Here is a 20849-nt window from a genome sequence, read left to right on the forward strand (position 1 = left end):
AGCGTATCTGTTTGCATAATACCAGGAGAGTCACCTACAAAGTCAAACAGCATATGAGAAGTGACTGTGGCAGTAAGCGGTATGTATGCTGGGTTTGTGGGGTGTGTTTTTCCCAATGTGGTGCAGTGAGAATGCATGAGATGCGGAAACATAGTGAAAATGTGCTGTGTATTCTCACACCTGCACTGCGTCCTTCCAGTGAGCGAGGCAAGAAGTGCGGCTGCAGTAATAAGGTCTTCCATCACAGCTGTGCTAGCCTGCTGTCCAACAAGTATCACAGAAAGAAAAGAAGGGTAAAAAGTGACCAGTGTGGGTTGTGTCCCCAGGAGAAGAAGATAAGGCATGAATGGTGTCACATCTTACCCCAATGTAGGACCTTTGACCCAGGAGGGGGTGTTAATAAAGTGACAAGTCCTACGGCCTTTGTCAGGGGGGGAGGATATGTGGCATGGTGGGGCTGTAAGAGGCAGTTCTATGCCTCTGGAGTGGGAATTGGAGTTCAGGTGGAGCTCCTGTTCCAGATACTCCACTCCAGCCCTAGAGCTAATGAGGCTCTGAAACCACCTGGTGGATCTATTAGAGACTCCAGAGCTGCCCAGGTGATGGCTCCCAGGTGAAGACTCCCAGTGTGGGAGAACAGGCAGCACTAGGCCTGTGGGAGCTGCAGACAAGAAGTCTGGGTAAGACCAGTGGAGCTGGTGATATTGAGCATTAGGCTCATAAGTGACAGCTAGGGAAGCTGTGGTGTTAGTCAGTGGCTAGACGGCCTAGGTTTTATTTTATTGGCAGTGTTGCCTATGTCTTGTGTTTTTTGAACGGATAAATAAAGCTGACTGAGGTCAGTATAAAGCATACAGCACTGACTGGACTGCAATTTGTGATGTGCCAACCGTCTCAGGCCCAGGAGATGGCGATCCCAGCAAGTGAGTAACTCCCAGATTGTCACAATATTTATATATATATATATATATATAAAAATATATATATATGGCAGATATGGTCCAACACTAAAGTAAACAATAATATACAATGATAATACTATACATATATATATATATATATATATATATATATATATATATATATATAAAATAAATAAATAAATATATATATATATATATATATATATATATATATATATATATATATATATATAATTTTAGTGTTATACCAGATCTGCCCATCTTTAGTTCCCCGCTATTAGTATTCTGGTCTTTGATCCAGTTTTGATGTTATCGGTTTTCGCAGGAGTATAGAAATGACGCGGCGGCGGCTTCATTCCATATGAGTTAATCAGAGTTTTCTCCATTTAAGTACATTAACAGGAAGTAAAGATAGGAGTCAGATTTCATCAACCTCTTCTATAAAATAAGGCCATTACTCAATGCCTGAAGTTGTTCTCTAACCTTTTCAAGATGGATGAAGATAAAGTAGATAAACTATCGCAGAAGAAGAGAGTAAGTAAGCAAAGTGACTGATCGCCATGGTAACCTCCGGCCTCCAAGAGCAAAGTAAATGATCTTGGGCTGCTGAAAATATCAGCTGATCGTTCCGGATCTCGGATCTACAGATAAATAGTTACATCACCCGGATTATAGATCAGCAATGGGATTTTTCACCATGAATATGTATGGGAAATAGTCACATAGGTTGGGGGGGTCATTCACTACATCTTGGGCAGTACAATGGCTTTTTTTATCCCCCATCCATAAAGTATTTAGATAGTTTTTGATAAAATAAGAGCATTAAAGTTGATTTAGGGACATTCATAGCAAAGCATCAGGCCCCGAGGACGGAGAACATTGTCCCATGAGCTCTCGCTACATTCTTAATCTGCCAAAGGCCTAATGCATAGAATGGCAGCTCACCAGCGTAGGCCTTGCTGTATTTTTCACCCTTGTTCCTACCAGCAGTTCTTCTCTTTAGATTTAGTTCAGTTTTCAGTACTGGTTCGGTTTTAAAGGGTTCTTTACCAATGCAACTCCCAACTTTGTCTGCAGAGATGGATCTGGCCATTGGATGACATTAGGCCCGGGTCTTCACACCATAGAGGGTCCCCGACACAACAAGACTCAAAAGATTAATCAGAATTACAATGCAATGAGATCTTTTTAGATGGGCAGGCCCATGTTAATATGAGAGTCAATTGGCAAACATTAAATAAGTCTTTTTCATGGCTTAATAATTACACGGTCAGGACCACACAAGCGAGCACTGGATTATGCTGCCCTTCACTTATATCGTCATTAGGGCCGAACTATCTCAATGAACAGCCGACAAACGAACAATTGCATGTTCCTCAGGTGACTTTTACACGGGGCAATAATTGGCCTATTTGGCCAACGGTCTCCTCCTTTTAAAAAGCCCTTTATTCTGAAGGAAGTCAAGCATGAATACACATGTGCTTATGTAAATGGCCCACCCTGCATAAGTAGTGTTGAGCGGATCTGTTGAAATGTTCAGGTTTGGCAGCGTTATCTGAGCCTGAACACTCAGCGTTTGGTTCCCCACTGTTGCAGAAAATGGATGCCACCTTAGGGAGTCCTGGGAAACACGGATACAGCCATAACCAGTTTCCATGTTTTTTCTGGCAGCTCTAGGGCAGCATCCAGCTTCTACAACCGATGAATATCGAATGCTGAGGACTCAGGTTCGGATAACGCTGCTCCGCTGTACATTATGCATAACACATAATAAAGAGTTAAACTTGCATCTATACAAGCATTGCACAGCATTGTATACAGTCTGGAAAGCTTCACATTTTATACTAGGGATCTGAAATCTATATTACTGAAAATGTATCCCCCTGAAGAAGCAGTAAGGTGAAACGCACATAAGGGTTTTGGGTGTAGGTTGTGGTCACTCTTGATAAAATAGTATTTTGTTTTTGCTTCCCATTTTATATTTATTTAGTCAGCTTGTATCTGTGGCAACACGGAAGTTGTACTAAACTGGATAGGATGAACATGTTGTGTGTATTTTCTTATAAATATATAATGGGGTAATACTGGACAGAGGCACCTGCCCCGAGTATTTCTAGGACTTTTTAGTAATTTTGTGCTAAAGCAACAACTCTCTGAACATTTGTTGCAAAAAGTCTTATGACTCCCTCTCTGGTCATCTTTGAAGGTCCATTACAGACATGTTTTATAGCTCAGGATATTTATTGCATTGGTTAAACTACTATGGCAGCGGAGGTACTGCCCAGCTATCTGCTCCGAATCCGCACACATCCACTTCCCCTTCCACCACAGACTCTGTATATTGTTACAACTGACAGGAGAGACGTGAAATTTACTATGGCCTGGCCGGGCTTGCCTTGGACTCTCATATCTGTCTCAATAAATATCAGGCTGTAAACTTAATAAATAACTCCGAACTGGGTACAGAAAACCATTTTTCAAAAGAAAAAGTAAACTGAACTGTGCACATTCTATGTAGGAAAACTCAGGTCCTGGTCTAATTACAGATGTGTCCACGCTTAACTTTATTAAACTTTAAGAATTCTAATTTTCCATTATACAAAATCAATATGTATCAAAATATCCTAGAAACACCGCTGCCAGGCTGCAATGCACATCATCACCGTTTGGTGTCCACTTCCAGCATAAACAACCCCGGATAGAGTATTGTGTAAGTTTATACACACTCACCGTTAAAAACTCTTCTTTATTGGTCTTTATTAAAATCATTCAGAGAGTGTAGCAGCCAGCAGGGACAGTGTAACAGCCGTTTTCCGCGCACATGCGCGCTTCCTCAGGTACCTAAGTCAGTGTCTGAGGAAGCGTGCATGTGCGCGGGAAACGGCTGTTTCACTGTCAGCTACTGAACTGCGTCCCCGACAACTGCTACACGCTCAATGATTTTAATGAAGACAAATAAATAAAGAAGAGTTTTTAACAGTGAGTGCCTCCTTACACTCTTTCTTGTGGAATGTTCTATTTCTGCATTAACTGCATTTTCCTGGGAGAGCACCCTGTAATACGCCTGCTGCATTTCCGGTCTATGTAGGCCACTATGTTTGGTTAATTAGTGCCGGTCCGCAGTTTTTATTTTGGTATACTACCATAATTTTATAAAGTATCTGAGAACCCCACTTACTTTGAACCTAAAGGTATTAGAAATTAGAAAAACATGGCTGATTACTTCCAGAAAAATCTCTCCTGTCCTCAGTGTGATTTTTAGTATCCCAATACCAATGAAGTCAATGGAGCTAAATAGTAATACTGTGCACAACCTGAGGACAGGGGTGGCGCTGTTTTTGCAAAGAAAGTAGCTGTGCTTTATCTAATCCTGGATAACCCCTTTAACTAGGGTCAGGGTTGAGCATGCATAGCATATTGACAAGTGGGGGAGGGCTCCTGCTCCTACCAGTTGCCTTACAGCCAGACACCATTGTGAGTAGCGTGGATTAGCAAATCTCCTGGGACGCACATAGAAGAATTTTTATTTGCCGTCTATAACATGCCAGGATCAGAGGAAAGAATGATGTAAGGAAAGAATTGCTGGAATGTTTTCTCTCTCCGGTCGAACATAGCACATGCGAATTATCCCGGCAAATATGCAAAAATATTCCGCCGCGAATGTGATGATGTGCAGACATTGGGCGGCTTTTCTCAGCAGTTGCTTTTTTTATTATTAGCAGCTGAAGAAATAGTTTCTTCACAGATGCAATTCAGCTCCAGCTTAAATAATCCGGCAGGTGTAATTTCACACAGTCCAGCAGTATTATGCCATTAAGACGGCCGGGGCGGCCGTCGATGAGCTAATTCAACAGGTGCAATATCATAGAGCTCAGCAATATGACAGTGCTTAGCCAAACAGGAGAAGACGAGAGCGGTGTGCGGGCCGGGCTAATAGCACTAGGCCCGGATCAGTCTTCTCCCTTGTAAGACGTCTTCATACAGTTCTCAGCCATAAGGAGGCTTTAAGTCTATGAAATGAGGATGCAGCCCAGATCCACCACGACTTAAGTTCCTGCTTCCTATCATGTAATAACCAGAAGATGACTCCACTCAGTGTACTGCATAATGCTCCATCACAGGGATGGGGAACCTTCTGCTCTCCAGCTGTTGCAAAACTACATTTCCCATCATGCCTGGGCAGCCAAAGCGTAAGCTTTGGCTGCCCAGGCATGATGGGAAATGTAGTTTTGCAACAGCTGGAGGTCCAAAGGTTCCCCATCCCTGCTATACTAACGCACAATAGGATTCAGCACCATGGACAGGGCCTGCTGACGGAGAACAATAGTCCTGATATTCCAGCACGGCAGAGAACAATGCAAACATTTCCTAGTGCAGATATCAGGTCCTCGTAAGGGTTTTCCAGGATTTTTAATTGGGGTCCTCCTCTGATGTTTGAAGACACTCAGATGCATGCCGCAACCCCTTCATTGCTTCCTAGACACAGCTTTGTACACTTAGTATGAGCTGTGCCTGATATTGCAGTATAGCATAGAGCTGCAGTACCAAACACGGCCACTAGAAAGTATACGGCACTACTTAAAACCTATTGTATTCTAGGGTTCACGGGCCTTCAAACAGTAGCAGAAAACTGAATTTTTAAAGCAACCTCAACCACATAGTGGTCCTTTTCCCTACTATCAGACAAACTCTTTGAGGGAAATGCCAGTGAAAAAAATATTTTTTGGTGCCGAGTTATACAGATTTGTAAATTACTTCTATTTAGGCCCCGTTCCCACTGAGCAAAACTAGGGGAATTCATGTTCATTCTTCAGCGCGGACAGGGCAGGAGCGCGCACCTCCCATATACTCCCATTATGAGCGGGAACGGGGCCTTAAAAATCTCAAGTCTTCCAGTACATATCAGCTGCTGCATGCCCTGCAAGAAGTGATGTATTCTTTCCAGTCTGACACAGTGCTCTCCGCTGCCACCTCTGTCTGTAACAGGAACCAAGCAGAAAATGTTTCCTATGGAGATTTACTACTGCTCTAGACAGCAGAGAGCAGCATGTCCGAATGGAAAGAAAATACCACTTCTTGCAGTACATTCGGCAGCTGATAGGTACTGGAAGACTTGGCTATTTTTAAATCAAAGTAAATTACAAATCTATATAACTTTCTGAAACCAGTTGATTTGAAAGGATTAATTTATTTATGTATTGATTAACCAAACGACCACCAAGGATAAAACTAAATTTTAAATCCTGTAGACATCTTGTTATAGAGCAGAAAAAGCTGAGCCAATTGATATATAGTTTTGTTGGAAAAGATTTTCATTTATCCATGTAAATCTCTGATTATTCTGGGTTAAGCAGTCAAGCAGGCGGTGCTAATTAGTGATTAACAGCTCTCTGTCAGTGGCACCGCCCACCTGACTACTTAGCCCAGCATGAACAGTGATTGACAAGAACAAATACTGAATCTTTTCCACAAAATGATATATATATATATATATATATATATATATATACAGTATATATATCAATCTTTTCAGCTCCTCCAGCTCTATAACATGCCGCCTGTATTTTCAGCCATATTATTCCCTTTAATTTTTTAATTCTCCCGTACTCTATGAACTGTACAAAAATCAAACGCTACAAACTTACTAAACTAATTAAAACTATTGTCTATTTGCCTTTGCCGCTAACTTTCTCTTTTCAATTTCTTCACGCACTCGGCGGCTCAAAGGTTATCCCGTGTAATGGCTTTGACATAAGTGCTCTCCAAGATCTCGAGGGGCATCAAAACACATTCAGTGCATTACATCAAATAAACCAATCATGGCCGGGCACAGCAAAAAAAAAAACAACAGCTAAAAGTGGAATCACAGGACCGGGTGAACTCTGCTACAAAGAAATAAAGTCATCGTTCCCGTATCAAAGATGGATGATCAGGGCCGGAAAAGGGGGGGGGGGACAAAAAACACACACGCAGTTTTATTTATAGATCCTGGAGGGCCGAACCCTGAGGGTATATAGTACTATATGCAGGAGCTATAGGTTAATAGTCTGAGTGGTTTATAATCTCTCATGCTTATGCATCCTGAACCATTGGATTAATGCATTAGCGGCGCGGCAGACTTTCGCAGCACTTATTAGGATGTTACCGTTCTTCATAAGTGCAAAATGTAGATTCTATTAATCATTCAGGAAATATGCAAAAAGACTCATTATGGGGGTTCGCGGCTCGGAGTCTACGCGCGGGAGCTCGGAAAAAAAGAACGGCTGACAAGGCAGAAGCTATAGGAACAGCTGGAAAGACAGACTTTTGTTTCCGTTACCATGAATGGACAAAATTGTCACTGGAAAAATACGGAAGGACCAATGGAGAAAGGGCTGGATATGTAACATGGAGTCTATACGCAGTTTCATGGCCCTTCTATTTCCCTTGTATTAAAGTCAGAAGGTTTAGATACCACATTGGCCTCAAGAGGGTTTTTGTCTTCCTCTGGATCAACACAGTGGGGTTTCTGTAGTTTTTCAACCTAATTAACTTGTTACCATGTTACTACCTAAGATCTTACAGCTTGTGAAAACTTTATAAAACCGCCCCCCCCCCAATACTCTCACTTTATTTCATTGGTTAACAGTGTCACCTGGGCGGGGCTTCAAGGCAGTTGGGCCCCTTTTCCTGTCTCGACCCCTCACCCCCTTCAAAGATGAGGACCATATGTCTAACATCTCAACATCTGCTTGCAAGGCGGGAAACTTGGTGACATCACAGGGCAGTGATGAACTGGGAAAGGGGGGGGGGGTTACATGCTCCCCTATCAGTCCTTGTGTTCCCTATCCTCTTTATTCCTGCTATGTGCCTGCACTTACACTCAGCTATACACACTGCTGCTATAATCTGCCTGCACTTACACTCAGCTATACACACTGCTGCTATAATGTGCCTGCACTTCTACTCAGCCAGTCACACTGCTGCTATAATGTGCCTGCACTTACACTCAGCTATACACACTGCTGCTATAATGTTCCTGCACTTACACTCAGCTATACACACTGCTGCTATAATGTGCCTGCACTTCTACTCAGCTATACACACTGCTGCTATAATGTGCCTGCACTTACACTATTCACACCGCTGTATAGAAAAGTTTCTACCACTGTCCTCCTGCACGGCTCTGTGATTCTCACTTCCTGACTGGTCCATGCTCAACACACACCCCTTCCCTATTGCTGTCATGTGACCACACAGACCTCTGACAGCAGCCCTGCTTCTTTTTTCTAGCCTGTTGTACGACACTACTGCATTATGGGTATCTACAATCTGCGCAGAGCAGGACCGGACTTGTCTCAGAAGGTGGTTGATTACCTGGGGAGGAGATATCAGTGCACCCAAGACACTTATTTTGCATATATATAATACGTAGCTGTTCATGGGAATGACCAGCACCATCACAACCTGCACGGTAGCACTGACGAGGTAGTGTAAAAATATGAATTTATTGATGATGATAATTTCTTATGCCTCCAGCTCCATTATACAGAGCAGAGTGCCCCCTTATAGGCTCCTGCCATGCATAGAAGATTGCAATGAAGGCCGATGCTTTTCCCCTCTGTATGTTTCTGGGTCTTTTTATATGGTAGTTCCCCGCCATTGTCTGCATTTACTAATAAGCAATAACCATAATAAGCCTATGACACCGTGGCACGTACAATCACAATAATAAGGCTTTTACGGAAACCACTAATGGGATATTCAATCATTAAAATAGAAAGCTGGTTATACACTAAATAAATCACAGAGGGAAATATTGACACTGGCTATATAACTGAATTTAACCTTTTCTGTGTACTAGGTCGTTCGATAAGTGCCAGCAGTCCATGAATGTAATTATTCTCCCGCTGTTCCCTGTTACAATTAGAAAACCAGTCTATAATTATGTTTGTCTATACGTAAATATTTCATTTATGGGTTAGGTAAAGTGCCGCATAAAAGGCCAATTCTGTTTATGTGGATGGAGGACGGAGCGGTGTGTGCCTCGCATCTGTGGGGATAATCCTACATGGCAGAGAAAGGGAATCCATAGCTTTTATTCTGTACAGAATGGCAAGTAAAAAGGCTCATGTATGTAGATGTAGCAGAGCCCATATTATACAAGCTCAGATCACTAGTGTAAATCGAACCCTCTGCTAGATCAGGTGGTCTACAGCCCTGTACTCTGACCCAGAAAGTCTCCCTCTCCTTCCCAATCATAGCAGATCCACTTCAGGCTGGGGCTTACATCAGGGGACAGGACTGTGGAGGTAATCTCTCAATTGCTGTAACCTCTCTCTTCCTGGACAGAGAGAGCTGCTATACTGTGCTCACCCTATACCCTGCTCATTCCTTCATGCTCCCTGGAGTCTTTGTCTGGCCTTGTGTTTCCTATCCTCTCCATTCCTGCTATAATGTGCCTGCACTTACACTCAGCTATGCACACTGCTGCTATAATGCGACTGCACTCACACTCAGCTATATACACTGTTGTATGGAAAAGTTTCTGTCACTGCCCCCCTGCAAATCTAGCGCTCTGCTAGATCGGGGCTCGTTTACTGAGCCTATTACACAGCTCGATAATCATGCTGCAAGGGCTGTATTATATATATGTGTAAAATAATAAAGTATATACTTACCTGTCCACGCTCCCTGGTGTCTTCATGGCTTCTGCACACAGCTGCCGGAAGAACTGCAGAGCCAATCTCTGAAGTGACAGACCACTTAGCCAATCACTATCCGAGATAGGACCGCCACGGCCAGTGATTGGCTGAGTGGCCTGTCACTCCAGAGACGAGCTCTGAAGTTTCACCAGTGGCTGGCAGTGGGCAGAAGGCAGGAGAAAACCGGGGAGCATGGACAGTTATGTATATACTTTATTATTTTCTTTACACAGTCATCGGTCACTATTACATGTAGTGATGAACGGTCGACGGACGATGATTTTTAGGCGGGACCAAAAGGCACGATCAGCTGATGATCATTGTCATCAGCCGCTCATTGTCTTTATTACACGGACCGATAATCTGATTCACTCCATGTAATAGGGCCCTTAGTCATGTGACATAGATGAAAGTTATACATTACCTCGATGTATTCAAAAACCTGCTTTATTATGGTCACCATTTTTTGTGAAACAATACAAAAGAAATAGTGGATTTGGCCATCTGGATACGTAGCCATTCTGGTAGGAGGGCAACAGTAAAGAGGTAGTCTACAACAGATGATCCACTTCTTGGACATCCTTTCATAGCATATAGAGCTGGGTCTTATTGTGTATGGGCTGCACTAATAAATTTTACTAATGTCTGTCCTACGAAGGACTGGCACACAACCGGACGCTGAGTCAACAAGTATCATCCTATTATAATTTATAGGACCCATAGTCACTGGGTGTCAATTAGTTAAGTTGGGAGTGCAGTTCCCTCTCTCCATGCCAGATCGGGAACGAAATATGCCTAGACAACCCCTTTTAAGCTAATGTGCCATCTCTTATTCCATTCCATGCCACACACACGGGTTCAGACGACCCCGAGCGTGCTAGAGGTTGTCTCTTCCCTAGTGCTCACACCAGTCCTATACCAATGGGCACTTCCAGCTCTGCTACATCTGTATTGATGAAAAGGATAAATTAGCGATGTAGCGCTCCAATAGTATCTCCAGACACCTAAAGATTAATGGAAATCATTGGAAGCATGAAGTCATTGAGGAAAGGAAGTTAATGGTTACAAATGCACCTTCATTATCCCCCCGTTAATCATTACCCATAAGCACCATTGAAAGAGGTTGAAAAGCTCAATGATCTATGGACGCCAATACACAAAAATCATTGTAGATGGCGAGGCTACAAGAGAGGCTTTGAAAAGCTACTGGAAAGACGGAAGGGGTTAACTAATCGCTCTGCGCCATGACTACAACAAGAACTGATGGATTCCGGCCCGCACCGCCTAGAACGAGACACATGATCACAAATATATATATATATATATATATATAAAAGAGGGGGGGGGAGCTCAGAAAGTCAAAGGAATAAAATCAGCCGACAAGAAGCGCTGTCAGGAACCGTTACAGAAGATATTAATCAGTTCTTAGGGGACCGAGGCTCAACTTCCATCTCCTGACAGCGCCGGGAAACAGACATTTTACACAGGTGCAAATGTAATTCCAGGAGCCCGGCCACTACATCAGCCACCTATATAGAGACGCTATTACACACAACACAATCAGGCCGTGCCTGGAAGGTGGTTATCACTCTATAATACGCCTGGCATGGACCCCGGGCCAGGAAGACGTCTCATATCCCCAATGCTATTTCCAAGCTTTTACAAGAACAACCTTATTCTTTACTTCTTGAAGGGAACAATATTTGGATCCTATAGGCTGGAAAAGGGGAAACAGAACATGGCCTGTGTGATACGGACATAGGCCTTCACCTGGCATTGGTCTACATGAAATGAGTCCCAGTGATTTATCTTTTCCTTACTCAGGGTGCGTGCACACTACGGAATTGCCACGTATAAACCGCAACGTATTCCATCGCTCATCCCCACACGTGGCGGCGCGCATTTCCGCCCACGCCATAGACACTATTCTATGCACGGGCGGATTACGCATTCCGCCGAAAGTGACATGTCAATTCTTTGCGTTGCCGCGTGCGGGGTCGTGCCACAGAATACGCCGTGGGTTATACACGACAATTCCGTAGTGTGCACGCACCCTCAGACCATGTGTATATAGAGTTCCAGAGGTCTACTGAACACTATTGAAAGCACATGGAAATTTCTGCAACATTTAAGGGTAGGGTAGAGTAGAGCGGACAAAGGGTCCTTTTACATAGAAAGATTATCTGACAGATTATCTGCCAAAGATTTGAAGCCAAAGCCAGGAATGGATTTGAAAAGAGGACAAATATCAGTCTTTCCTTTATGACCTGATCTCTGTTTATAGTCTGTTTCTGTCTTTGGCTTCAAATCTTTGGCAGATAATCTGTCAAATGATCTTTCTGTGTAATAGGACCCTTAGACTGCTCAGATTCCGCAATGTTCTCCAAACCTGAGCGGCCGGCATTTCACTCCCGGTGGCTGGAGAAGTTGAAGACCAGCTTAGGGAGTCCTAGAAAACATGGATACGGCCGAAGGGCCATGATCATATAACATTTTTTTGGCCATGATTATATAACATTTTTTTTTTACGTCGGTGATTTTTTAAAAAACAGGTGCTATTTTAAAATATTGGATAGCTCTGGCATTGGTTTTTCTCTTCGAGAACAATGGGGTCAGGTGAGGAAAATCCATCATGCAGGACCCAAATCTACACCAACATCCTCTGACTCGGGAGACCCCAATACACTTTTTTTTACTGATGGTCAAAGCCACAGCCATTAGTTTAAAGTGTATGGGGACCTTAAGACTATCCTGATAATATTTCCTGTAAATGGGAGATCTTCCTCAAGTGAATGATCTTTAGTCCCACTATCACCTGACTGGAGAGTGGCAAAGAGCGTCTGTTACACTGGAGGACCTGTCCTGCCCATTAATCTGAATGGGTACTGTGTAATACTTTACCCTGCCAGTGGTGGTGCTGCATAGAAATGGAACACTTAATCCCAGGTTTCTCCAAAGAGAACGGCTAACTAGTGGGGGTCATAGCAGGGGTAAAGATATCGAGATCATTTTTAATTGTCTTAGGGGCCTATTCCACGGAGCGATAATCGGCTGAATCGGCCTGATTTAGGTTTGGGCCTAAATAAACGATCAGCCGATGACACGTTCATCTGCTGATTGCTTTCTCTATTCCACCTAGCGATAATCGGCCGAATCGGGTCGATTTGGCCGATTGTCGCTTCGTGGAATAGGCCCCTTAGGCTGGGTTCACACTATTGGGGTACAAACACACACACCGTATATGCAGCAGATTTGATGGTGCAGATTTGATGCTGTGTTCTGTTATTTAGATCTAATCTGCTGCGTATTTGCAGCATATCACAGCAGTAAATACGCTGCGTATACGGTGTGTGTGTTTGTACCCTTGGAGAGATTTATTAAACATGGTGTAAAGTGAAACCGGCTCAGTTGCCCCTAGCAACCAATCAGATTCCACCTTTCAATCCTCACAGACTCTTTGGAAAATGAAAGGTGGAATCTGATTGGTTGCTAGGGGCAACTGAGCCAGTCTCACTTTACACCATGTTTGAACACAGCCTTTCAGAGACTATTCTAACAAGGGATCGTCTAGAGTGGAAAATCCCTTTAAAAAGTTTCTTCGTGTTCACATGAACGCACAATGACTATTAAAACGATGTGACTCCTCCTCGTATATAGAGGACGTAAAGTCAAGATGCGCGGGTCAATAAAGTGGTCCAGTCACGCTAGGACTAGGCGATTACCTATGATTCGGTAACTAGCTTGCAGCTTCGGGCCCCCTCCAATTACACGTACATGTTCATTATAACATTATATTCGGTTAATTTCCTCCAAGACGGGCGGCTCGGGTGCCGCTTCTCCTCATTAGCTATGCGGCAGAGTAATGTGCCGTCTTCTCAGCCACGGAGCGAAACTGGAAGCTTCCACAAAACTCACCGGGGTCAGAGCTCTAAATTCTGAATCATTACCTGTAAATCTAATTTCTCATTAAGGTGCAAGGAAACAACTTGACTTTTAATTAAAGTCAGGTGATATATGAAAGCCTGAAGGCACAGCATGCACGAGAATCCATACTGAAATAAGATCAATAGGCTCTTAAATAAATATTGCATTAAAGGGTCCCGTCTGGTGGATCTGTAAACATGCCGACCATCCAGAATTTTCCAGTGTGGGGGGGGGGGGGGCGTGGGTGACTTTTTTGGTATTTTGGATTCTATCTGTGTACACATAGAGAAGATAACAATCCCAGGGCTAAATTTTTATCATGTATAAATTTCAGAGGAATTAGCTACATTAATGAGGCTCGAGGCACCGTACCGCTCATGTATAAAGTGGCCTAGCTTCCTGAAATCCTATCCACCCTTAAAGGGGTAGTTCACCCCCCAAAAAATTTGTGCCAAAAATTTGTCATTTACTTCTATTGGAAAAAAAGCCAATATTCCAGTACTTATCAGCTGCTGTATGTCCTGCAGGAAGTAGTGTATTCTCTCCAGTCTGACCCAGTGCTCTCTGCTGCCACCTCTGTCCATGTCAGGAACTGTCTAGAACAGCAGCAAATCTCTATTTAAAAAAAAAAAACTTTAGTCCTCTGGACAGTTCCTGACACGGACAGAGGTGGCAGCAGAGAGCACTGTATCAGATCGGAAAGAATACACCACTTCCTGCAGGACATACAGCAGCTGATAAGTATTGGACGATTGGAGTTTTTTTTTTTTATATAGAAATAAAATATAAATCTCTGTTGATTTGAAAGATTTTATTTTATTTTTGGTGAACATCTCCTCATTGATTCAAACTGTATACTGTATTTACTGGTTGCAAACAATTTGCTTTCTTAAAGGAAACCTTGCAGGAGAACTCCACGGGCCATGTTGGCGTGAAAGATTTTTCCATTGGATCTGTTGCGTAAAATCCAAGCAGTGAACCAGTGAATTAGCCCCATTCAATATGGAATCATTGTCAAAGTGATGTATGACCTCTTTTATGCTGCAGATACAATAAATCTAGATGAAAAATCTAGTTTACGGTAGAATTCCTGATTGGGTAGACTTTAAATATACTTGGCTTGTACAGCGTGGTGCGGATTATAGTATATGATCCATACATATGTGTTTTCTATTGTCTTGTTTTAGTCGAGGTTTGTTCCAAGTTCTTGTGTCTTTATTTTAATTTTATTTATTTATTTAATTTACATTTATCTAGTTGCTCAATTCCTTGATTCTGTTTCTGTTCAGTCTTGCTTTGTCTCCAGGTCTTAAAGAGGTAAAAAAGAAAAAAAATCTTTCAGATTAACTGGTGCCAAAAAGATTTGTAATTTACTTCTATTAAGAAATCTCAAGCCTTCCAGTACTCATCAGCTGCTGTATGCTGTGCAGGAAGTGATGTATTCCTTCCAGTCTGAGGTGCTGAGTGATGTATTCCTTCCACAGTGCTCTCTGCTGCCACCTCTGTCCATGGCAGGAACTGTCCAGAGCAGGAGCAAATCTCCATAGAAAATTTCTCCTGCTGTGGACAGTTCCTGACATGGACAGAGGTGGCAGCAGAGAGCACTGTGTCAGACTGGAGACAATACACCACTTCCTGCAGGACATAAAGCAGCTGATAAGTACTGGAAGACTTGAGTTTTTTTTAAATAGATGTAAATTACAAATCTATATAAAACCGATTTCAATTTTTTTTTCTCTTTAAGCCAATTGTCTTTTTAGGTCTAGTTTACAAGCTGTATTTCCCTTCCTTCTGTCCATGTATTCAGTGTGCATCCCAGGAGCACAAACTATTTTAGTGTCACTGTCGTGTATTATATATATTATTTTTTTTTTATTATTATTTTTTTTTTAAATCAATAGTACAGGCGATTTTAAGAAACTTTGTAATTGGGTTTTTTAGGCAAATATGCCATTATCTGCATTCAAAAAGACTTTCCCCAGGTCACCCCCTCCCTCCTCTCTCTCATTCACTAGTTTACATTAGTCGAGCCCTATGTAACCTATGGAGAGGGGAGGGGGGAGAAGGGAGATTAGTCGCCAGCAGAGAGCAGAGAACAAAGGATTACACAGTGTATGAAAGCCAGTGTTCAGAGGTCAGAGAGGTCAGTGCTGACTTCAGAGGAGATAGCCCGGTGATGTAGCTGTAAATTAACTCTTTGTTGTCCTGTTTTGGTGCCTGATTTCCCTCAACCCCTCCTCTCTCCATAGACAACCATGAAGACAGGGGGGAGCTTCAAACTGCTTTTCATGATAAAAATGCATTTTTCGGATAATAAACTCAATTTCAAAGTTTCTTAAAATCGCCTGGACTATTGATTTCTACAAAAAAAATTTAATCGACAGTGACACTTTAAGAGCTCACAGACCACTCTAGCACATATACAACCATTGACTACTCGCCCTTTCTCCCAAGTCTTTCAATTCCTCTGAAGATGGTGCGCTCCTCGGCTGGGGACGCTGCGAAATATAATTGTTTATGATCTTCTGGTTTGGTGAAGCTGCAGCGCTGCAGGAAGAACATAGATGAAGCACTTCTCCCCGCCATTTGTTTTACCTTAATGACTCCGATTCCTCAGCCTGTAATATAAGGAAGGGCTTATGCTTCCATTACACGGCTTCCTATGCTCCAGTTTCTCCCATGTTTCGTCTCGGTGACATCTTGATCCAGCGCCTGTCCCTGTATACTGTCCAGGAGAGATATCTCCCTACGTCCTCAGTTCTGCAGAAGATGCATGGTCTTCTGGTAAATGGAAACAGATGATCTTCCCTTATCATGTATAATTGATACGCTTTTTGTAATTTAATAAGCATTTTACATGCATACTCTGGGATTTTAGTCTTCTGGTTCAAGAAGCGGGCTGGTTGTTTTATTTAACACTTTGGGGGCCGCTGAGGAGGTGGAATGCAGCGGGGGGAGGGGATGAGCGTGTCTCGGCTGAACGTCGGTGCGCTGGGACGCCGCTGGTGAGGAGCCGCGGCTTTTATCATCTGGGACAATGCTAATTGGGAATATATAGGAGTAAGGATGTAAGTGGGCTGCTGCATGCTATTAATACATAGATTATACCACAAATCCTCCGAGGCTCACATGTAAGCTGCACAGAAATCATGGTGCCAATTCCACCAAACTGGGGTCTACTGGGACAAGGCCCTATATAGAAGAGGGGAAAATAAGCTTAAAGGGAATGTGTCACCTAAATCTTCTTTTCCTGATTAGAGTCAGATATTAAACCTTGTTCTTTTATTCAAATCTGTTTCTATTTTCTGACTGTAATTTTTGTTATTTTATTTTTTGTACATTGTTACAAAAACAGCATTTAGTGACATGCTTTAGAGCAAGCCTCATGGACATAGACGACAATAGACAGACACTGCCCCCTGGAGATGAATGTGAAACATTACTGAGCACGCTCTGTGACCTGTGAAGAGATCATTCCACAGGGAGCTGCTATTGTCTCTTCTATCTACTGGTGTCACATGACGCTGCAATGCTGCACAGATCACTTTACAGCAGCCTCCTCTTATCACCACAGACACAACAGGAAGTCTTAGCTTAGTTTTAGCCCAGTGGTGAGAGTGAGAACTGCAAGTTAAGATAAAGTTTAAGAAAAATTTGAAAAAAATGTCACCAAAAATTCTTAAAAATATATGTTTAACATAAAAACATTATATAAACAACAAGTGATTTTCTGATGCCACATTACGTTTAATGTCTAAAGCCCCTTTTAGTGCCGGCTAAGACGAGTAGGAGTGAGCATACGGATGGTAGTCAGTAGGAGTGAGCATACACCTGGTGGTCTGGAGGAGTGAGCATACGCCTGGTAGCCTGTAAAAGTGAGCATACGCCTGGTGGTCTGTAGGAGTGAGCATACGCCTGGTAGTCTTGAATACTGGGCATACACTTGGTAGTTTGGTGGAGTAATCAATCATATCTGAGTTAGTTTGGGGTAGTGAACATATGCCCTGTAGTCTGGAGGAGTTAACACACGCTGCGTAATCTGGGGCAATGAGCGCACATCTGGTAGTTTAATGAAATAAGCATACACCTGGTGGTCTGGAGGAATGAGCACACATCTGGTAGTCTGGAGGAGTAGGCATGGTCTAACCCTGGTTGGCTGAGTAAGCAATCACCTGACACTGGCATTATGGAATTATGTAGGTGAAGGGTCGGGCATGGGATCAACAACAGAGAGTTCTGCACCGGGCACCATATAGGACTAGCCGCATAGACGGCCAACTGGCACTGCCCACTACCCACTGACACTAGATGTGTGCTAGCAAACCGTACCAAATGGGCAATAGTGCCGACACTAATCCAATGTCCCTTATTACCTCTCACATTCATTCTGGCGGCATCCAGGTCTATGGTGACTAGAGATGAGCAGACCTGGAGCATGCTCGAGTCCATCCGAACCCGAACTTTCAGCATTTGATTAGCGGTGGCTGCTAAACTTGGATAAAGCCCTAAGGCTATGTGGAAATCATGGATATAGTCATTGGCTGTATCCATGTTTTCCAGACAACCTTAGAGCTTTATCCAAGTTCAGCAGCCCCAGCTAATCAAATGCCGAACGTTCGGGTTCGGATCGACTCGAACCCGAACCCGGTTCGCTCATCTCTAATGGTGACCAGTAGACGCTTCCCCATACGTCTTCCATCCAAGTGGTTTCATTATTCATTTAGGGTTTAAGAAAACAAGAAGAAGAAAAAAAAGAAACAAAAAGAAAGAATGGAAAAGTAAAATATATTACAAGAGCTAAAAATCAATGGGGTTTGTTTTGCTTGCAGTGTGATAGAAATCCATTTCCCACCGCATGGTAACCTGATCCATTCTGATCCCTTATTAGCCGGTGGTAAATGTGCGCCTTCACTCGCAGCTTTGCAAATAAGAAGGAGAAATTTCAGCAGCGGGCAGTAAGATTTGCCTTTTATACAACTTAGATTCCCGAAATCCGAGAGAACGAGAGCTTTTCTCTTCGCCATTACTTCAAACAGGGATTGGGGCGATGAACTTCACATTAATCCTCTTCGGTGTTTTATATTTATAGGTATTTTATAGGAGGCGTTCGAGCCGGGCTACTAAGCCGCAAATTGATCCGATACAAGGAGACATGTATGTGGAACCTGTGACCTCTAAGAGAAGCTGTATGTGATTGCTAACCGGCCAATTATAGATTTTATTCTATGGCTTAGAGGCATTTTGACTAAGGAGTGGGGGCATAAATAAAGGGGGGCAGGGGAAGTGGTCGCTCCCTGGGCCCCGGAGCCTAATAGAGTAAGGAGCCACAAATGAAGACACCAGAATTATAAACCACACATGATAGGTAGTAAGCTGTAAGCTTCTAGGTTGTAAGCTAAAGAAGCGGATGAGTTAAAAAAAAGTTTTGCTAGGTTTGTGGACATGACATGGCAGGCAGAGCCAATCACTGGACACCACTACAACGCTGATCAGTTGAGCACACCTACTATGGAAATTGCTGCAAAACAGGAACCTGAGTACTGGAGGCAGCATGGGAGCCAGATAGGTAAGTACATGTTTTTTTTGTTTTGTTTTTTTCCCATTCACCCCCTTCCTTGGTATACAGTCCTGCTCAGACCACTCCTTTAAGCTTCTAACTGAATAATATTGTTTGTTTTTAATTATTTTTACCTGTCAATATTGTCTATAAAGTTTATGTGTCCTATATATGAATTCCTTGGGCAGGGTATGGACAACATAATACAGTAATAGTCCCATACAGTTGTCTAAATAACACTGCTATACGCCACAACCACCATGCACTACAAAAACACACTATAACATGCAGTATCCCTTTTTCTTTTTTTATGCTATATTGTATATTAGTGTTCATAGAAAAGCTGCCAAACTTAGCTCGGCCCCCGAGGCCTTATTATTTCCTATTCAGGGATCTCCCCTTGAAGCCATTATAATTGTATAATTCAGCGTGTTTGGCCTCAGGACGGATATAAAATAAGGACAAATAGATACATTTTCATGCATCCAATTGAATTGAAGACCCTCGAAGAATCCCGTATATAAAGCCATCTTGGCTGTGGACATATGTTTGTCTCCTGGCCGAGAGCAATGCTCTAAATGTATACAGCTGTATAGACTGGGGGTCTAGCCTCAGGCTTGTAATGGATCAGCGTTTCATCTGTCTAAGGCCAATAAAAGGTTATTAAACTGAGCAATATCTCGCAGTTGTTCCGCCCAATTTGCTCTCGAAGTGATACGGCATTTACAAAACACAAGAGCCCCTCCGGGCACAAAATCTGAGCCTGAACACGGCAAATGAAAGCAGTAATAATTTTATTTCTCTTTCTACATGGCGACTGACCAGAGGGAGGGCGGCCATTACCCATCAATAGGGTGTGGGAGAGAAGCCCTTTGATCAGCCGAGAGCTGGGTGTAAATACTCATTAGGAAGAAGAACCTAGTCAGTGAGTAGAGTCTATCGGTTGCATCAGCCTCATGAGCGGAAGACGGACCTTCGAAATCTGGAAAATAAGCCGAGCAAAATATCCAAAAAGAGATCCAGCAATCGAGTGAAGCCCAAATGAAAATGATGTCAGGAGGCAGGCGAAGGTCAGCCGCACCATAACAATACATCCAAAAACATCAGGCATGAATGCATGGATGGAACAACAGGAAACTGTAAAGTGTCGCTCATTGAGGGTGCACCTGTTTGGATGGAGTGCCAAGCAGCATTGGTGTCAGGAGATAAACACAACTCTCCAAATACATAAAACTATAGGTGTCACATGTGCATGGACTTCAGGTGGGGTGAGCACACAACTTATACTATACTTAAACTAAAGTTGTGCACTTTTTGGAACTTAAAGGGGTTAAAAAAAAATCTGTATAGATAAGGAGCGGGGTAAAGAATAAAAAAGGTAACCCATTGCTCAATTGTCACTTCTACTTTGTCCCCTGCCAGAAGTGCTGCAGCCAATCACCGGCCTCGTTGGTTACTTACATGCTGGAAAAATCTGCAGTAATTGGCTAAACAGACGTTCCCTGCCCAAACAAAACATTAAAGGGGTTATCCAGCGCTACAAAAACAGGGCCACCTTTCCCCCTCTCTTGCCTCCAGATTGGGTGAGGTTTAAAACTTAGTTCCATTAAAGTAAATGGAGCTTAATTGCAAACCACACCTGAACTGGAGACAGGAGAGGGGGAAAGTGGCCATGTTTTTGTAGTGCTGGATAACCCCTTTAAAAGTAAAAACAAGCAGAAAACAATGAGGGCTGAAAGAGTTAGAAAAGGCAACAGAGAG

The 20849-nt window shown here is 42.9% G+C and overlaps 1 protein-coding gene across 13 annotated transcripts in view; it reads right to left on the reverse strand.

Annotated features, from left to right (window-relative positions):
- The window catches only part of KLHL29 (kelch like family member 29), a 656253-nt gene that overhangs the window by 552357 nt on the left and 83047 nt on the right, over positions 1 to 20849 (reverse strand). The window lies entirely within an intron of this gene.

The sequence above is a fragment of the Dendropsophus ebraccatus genome, chromosome 6 (genome assembly GCF_027789765.1).
Source record: "Dendropsophus ebraccatus isolate aDenEbr1 chromosome 6, aDenEbr1.pat, whole genome shotgun sequence".
NCBI lineage: Eukaryota > Metazoa > Chordata > Amphibia > Anura > Hylidae > Dendropsophus > Dendropsophus ebraccatus.